Source organism: Tupaia chinensis, unplaced genomic scaffold, assembly GCF_000334495.1.
Source record: "Tupaia chinensis unplaced genomic scaffold, TupChi_1.0 Scaffold146051_1, whole genome shotgun sequence".
Classification (NCBI taxonomy): domain Eukaryota; kingdom Metazoa; phylum Chordata; class Mammalia; order Scandentia; family Tupaiidae; genus Tupaia; species Tupaia belangeri.
In genome coordinates this window covers 52,963-58,354 of record NW_006205907.1, presented here as the reverse complement: position 1 = coordinate 58,354, position 5,392 = coordinate 52,963, and the positions used below count along the sequence as shown (strand labels likewise).

Here is a 5,392-nt window from a genome sequence, read left to right as displayed (position 1 = left end):
CCTTCTCCTCCATTCTCCTCTCGGGATCTTGGGCACGCACGCACACGCGCCCGGTGTGAGTTTTAAGCCACCGGGTCCAGGACGCGAACCGCGGTCGACTACGTGGGAGTCCAGCGACATAGCCATTACGCTAACTGCTGGTTCCCAGAATGACATATTCTTTACACTTGGTTGTATTGTTGACTCTGTATCGGTGAAAGACAGGGAATTTGGCAATTTTATTACCACAGGGTAGTTAAATTCTAACTCTCAATGTATGCTTCTCTAAGGGTAATTCGAAGGGTCTGAGAACTGCCTGGACATGCGAGGGCTGAAAGCTTTTTTTGGAGAGGTTGGTAAGGGGGCAGGGAAGGGCAGGGTAAGCTTCTTTCTGTCCCTTAGGCACCTACTTACCTTTGTTTATCCAAAGCAGAAACAGTGGGCTACCGCACTGGCACTCCCCCTCACCCCACCCCTTCTCTGACAGTAGAGAACCACACCACCTAGGTGGTGGTAAAGCCCTTTGAGGTGCAACCAGGTGCTAGAGACTGAGGATTGCAGTTTATCTGTTGGGTTACATTTTGAGAACTATCTGTCTCTGGAGTCCCAGAAAGTGCAGGAGAACAAAGTACACTTACTGTCTGAGAAGGTTGGGGGTATAGAGGCCAATGAGATTTTCCAAAACTTCTCTCTTCTCTCAGGATAATGCTGTACATACACACTGCTGCATAACTGACTGTTTTGAGTTCATAACTTCAAGTGAGCAGCACCACTGGGACAGAAAACATTATTCAACATTGGTTTTGGTGGTCAGCCAGATTTCATTTTCCAATGTGCCACAATTTATTCATATAGCAAGTCCACGATCATGCCATTATAAACTAAAATGCTTTAGAAGTCCCATGTATCTAAATCTTTATTTTCATCCAATATGGTTTCCTTAACATGGGTCCTAAGAAATGCTGGATCACAGGATTTGTGCAATGTTTAAGCCTTGTTTATGTGTTTGAATTTATCAATTCTTTTCTCCACCTTTTTCTGGATTCAGATCATGCTTATAATGGCTTTGTGGGGGCTGCAGGTGGCATGGTGATTAAGGTGCTGGACACCTTAACACGTCTGACAGCGGTTCGAGTCCCAGACCTGATGGCTTGCTTTCTCACTTTTCCTCTCTCTCTCTCTCTCTCTCTCTCTCTCTTGTGAGTGCATGTGCCCTGCAGCAAATTTTAATAATAATAAGTAAAGTTAAATAAATAATTCAGAAACAAAGACAAAACCAAAACCATGCAGGGTATATGTCCATGCCTAAAATCCCAGGAAGAGAATGAAGGAGAAGGAATTGTAGTGTGGCCACACTCTAAACCCCTTGTGCTTTCTTACTTTCATTCTGCCCAGTGAGTGCATGCACCTTATAGCAAAAATTTATTTTAAAAATGTCTTTGTGCTCTTTCAGAGGCTAACAGCATTATGCATTCCTGGGGAGACTAAAATATCTCTTTAGGGTCACCAAGACAGCAATGGCACTGAAAGGAGTAAATCTGCCAGTGAAATGTAGGGCTGGAACCATTCCCACATACATAAGGACGTGAAGTTCTGGTGTGGGAGTAAGAAGCAAAGAACATGTCTCTTCTGGCACTGGGAAGTTCGCATGCACCCTCCCACCCCCAGGTGGAATGGAACTGCTAGGGGTTAGGTGGGCAGGAAAGATAGCCCACGTGACACACCCCCATTGCTAACACCTGGATGATACCACGTGCACTTCTGAGGTTCCAGAATGTAAGCTCTTGATTGGCTGGTGGAGTCAACCTTGCATAAGTGGTGTTTAGGCAGCAACTCAAGGTGGGTGCTGTTTTTATTCCTTTCTTGATTCTGTACCAGGCTTTCTGCTTAAGTTAAAGGGTGAAGAGTAAACATAAGTGTAAGCAAATAAGTCAGTGAACTCCAGGCAGAGTTGGGTTGTGTGGTCCTGTGTTGTTTTATTTACAGGTGGTGCAGTCTCCTAGAATCTTGTCAGACCAGGACAAGCGGGGAAGGTGGTCAGCAGAGCAGAGTGGGCAGGTGAAGGTGGATGAGTGTTGGGGTGCTCTTGGACATGTTGAAGTCTCTGAGGTGCCTGGATTTGCCTGACCAACAGTGGATAGTCTTTAGAATCCTCAGCGGGGGGTGGGGGAGACCAGCAGTTAGCATAATAGCTATATCGCTGGACTCCCATGTAGCCTTCAAGCCCCGGACCCGGTGGCTTAAAACTCATGCCGGGTGTGTGTGCATGCGTGCCCAAGATCCAGAGAGGAGAATGGAGGAGAAGGGATTGTGGCATGGCCATCCCTCCTGGGAGGTGATTTCTCAATTTCTGTCTCTCTTCTGTCTTTTTGGTGAGCGCATTGTACACCTTCTGATTGGCTGGTGTGCTTGTGGTAAATTGCGGAGCTGTGTCGGTAGAGTTCCTGTTGGCTTGTCTATTTCTTGGCCTCTGAGATTCAGCCAGTAGGTCAGCAGATCAGTCCTCCAAGAAGTTTAAGTGTGAGTGTGGGGAGGAACCTGTGGGTCTGGCAGTGAGGTTTTGTTTTGGTCTCTGAAGACTAAGGGTCTTGAGGTCGTTGTCTTTGTCCTCACAGGTGGTGCTGCTGCTGTAGGCCATCTAGGGCTGAACAAGGGAGGGAGGTGGGCCACAGGGGAGGGGGGCAAAGCAGGTGAAGGCAGGCAAGTATTGGGGTGCTGTTGGTATTGCCTGAGTCCCAGAGGTGCCTGTACTAGCTGACAGAGAACAAACTCCAGAGTTCTCAGTGGGGACCTGGGGATGCGGGTAGGTGAGGGGGGCAGGAATCCGAGTGCTGCAGATGCTGGCCTCAGTGTGCATGCCCATTGCACACCTTCTGATTGGCTGGTGTGTGTGCACAGTGAGTGCAGAGCCCTGCGGGTGCAGGTAGTGTTCCTGGGGGCTTATCTTTTTCCTGGGATTCAGCTGGTAGGTCTGATCAATCGTCACAGAAACTTAAATGTTAAGAGTAACCAGTGGAATTCTGGTGGGGGGTCGAGCAGTGAGGTCTTTGCCTCAGGGAACGAAGGGCCTTGAGGTTGTTCTTGTCCGCACCAGTGGTGCTGCCACCATGGGTCATGTAGTGATGGGAACTGAACAAAGGAGAAAGATGAGTTGTGGAGAAGAGGGGGGCAGATGAAGGCAGGTAAGTTCCAGAGTCATTAGGGCCTCCGACAGAGGACAGACTCTGAAGTGTTCACTGGGGACCTAGGAGACTGAGAAGATGGGGAGCCATAGCCCCATGCCCACTATGCACCTTCTTGTTGGCTGATGAGTACCATGTGCTAATAACTATGTGCTAAGCACCAAGTTGTACAGGTTATGTTCCTGTGGGCTTGATTCTTTCTCCACCTCTGAGATTCAGCCAGTAGCAGATCAGTTATTCCTGAGGTTTAAGTCTGAGTGAATGTGAGGAAGACTCAGTGGGATTCTGGCGGTGGAAGAGTTAGGACCTGGAAGAGACCTAACTTCCTGGCCTCGAAAGAGTTAGGACCTCAGAGCTGAAGGCACCTTCCTTCTCTTGGACTGTGCAGTTGCCAGAGAACTTGTACTGGCAGGACTGAAACAGGGAGGAAGGTGGGCCATGGAGGGGAGGGGTCAGGTGAAGGTGGTGTCTGAGGTGCCTGGAACCAACAGAGGACAGGTTCAGGAGTTTTCAGTGGGGGCCTAGGTAGAGGAGCACAGCTGGTTATGGCTTTATATTACAAAATCTCTTCATAATGTCATTGAGGTATGAAATTCAATCTTCGAGGAACCCCCCCCCCCTTTTTTTTTTGTTTTTAGAGGTTTTTGCCTTAGAGTGCTTGTGCTTGTCAGAGAGAGAGAGAGAGAGAGAGAGAGATAGTGAGAGAGAAAGTAAAGAATAACTCCCCCGGGGGGGGAGGGCCACTCAGCAATCCCTTCACCTTCGTTCTCCTCCTGGGATCCTGGGCATGCACACATGTGCCCGGCATGAGTATTAGGCCACCAGGTCTGGGACTCGAATTGATCAACAATGTGGAAGTCCAGAAACACAAGCGCTATGCCATCTGCTGGCTCCAGCCCCTGTTTTTTAATCTAGTACTTGAAGGTTTCTTCTCTGCCAAGTTGGCTCTGAGAGCAACAAAGGGATTTACAAATAGCCTTATTTGATGTGATTGGAAAATAGGTGTAGTTGTTACTGACTCACAATTTATTTTGGAAATCTTGCTAAATATAAAAAAATAATTTACAATGAGTTTGCCATGGAAATTGTCAAGTATTATTATTATTTTTACTACTAATTACTATTTTTACTAAGTATAATTGTTATTTTAGTTTTTCATTCACAAATTTCTAGTTTCAGTGTAAAGCATGAGTGCACGAGTAAGGTCTAGACCCAGAGGATCTAGAGGAAGAGAAGATGGTCAAAAGTCTCCCAGCCTGGTTGAACCAGTGGCAGTGAGTGCCTTAACATCTTATTTCCATCTGCAGAAATTAATTTAAAAAAAACGAAAAAGTTATTGACTCTACATACTTTGTTGTATAAAGGACTTTCCTACTGAAAAACTTTCAAAAGTAATCCCGTGAATGAGACATCTCATTCAAAATTATGAAGTATTTTACTATCAATAGTTAAAGTAGATGTATATTTAGGTGTTGTCTGGATGTATACACACACACACACACACATACATGAGCCTGGAAATAGGCCCTATGAACTTCCCAGTCATGATTATTAACAAATAACATAGCCCTGAGAAGAATAAAATGTTTTCTAGAATTACTATTGGTCTTTGTAGGTAACTTCTTCCTGAGAGTAATTTCTATGTAGTAAGAGTAATCTTAACAGTACTTACAAAGAAAAGAAAGGGAAAAACCTCTTCAGATTTATTCATGACTAGTAATCTCTACATAGAATGTGTATGTGTGCCATGGTATTAATAACAGTACTCTTTATTTGTGCCCACCTTCCTCCAAGGCCCAGAAGCCCAGTGAAGAACAATCTCAACAAGAGAAACCACCAAATGAAACTCAGGTTATTAAACCTGGAGAAGAAGAAGAAGGAGAAGTACTTGTGGTTGACAGTGATGAGGGTATGAAAGAATATTTTGTATTTCATATATGATGTTACAGTAGGAACAGGAATAAATGAAGCATTCCCTGAAAGTTGGCTGGAAACCTATTTGGCCAGGGAACAGTATAGTTTTCAGCTGATCCTCTTTATCAAAAGTTTTTTTTTTTTTTTTTTATCAGCATTTTACCTATCCTATATATATATTTTTTAAAAAATTAGATTTTTTCCTTTGGACATGTGTACTCTCCAGAAACAGAGATGGAGAGAGGGAAAGTGAGAAATAACTCCCCAAGGGGGAGTGGCCATGCCACAATCCCTTCTCCATTTTCCTCCTGGGATTT

The 5,392-nt window shown here is 45.2% G+C and overlaps 1 long non-coding RNA gene across 1 annotated transcript; it reads left to right on the top strand.

Moving 5' to 3' along the window:
- Window positions 1-1,765: 1,765 nt before the first annotated feature.
- On the top strand, window positions 1,766-5,040 carry LOC102477744 (uncharacterized). Its single transcript, XR_337442.1, has 3 exons — window positions 1,766-1,818; window positions 4,335-4,435; window positions 4,956-5,040. It is a non-coding gene; the product is annotated as an uncharacterized LOC102477744 (long non-coding RNA).
- Window positions 5,041-5,392: the final 352 nt, after the last annotated feature.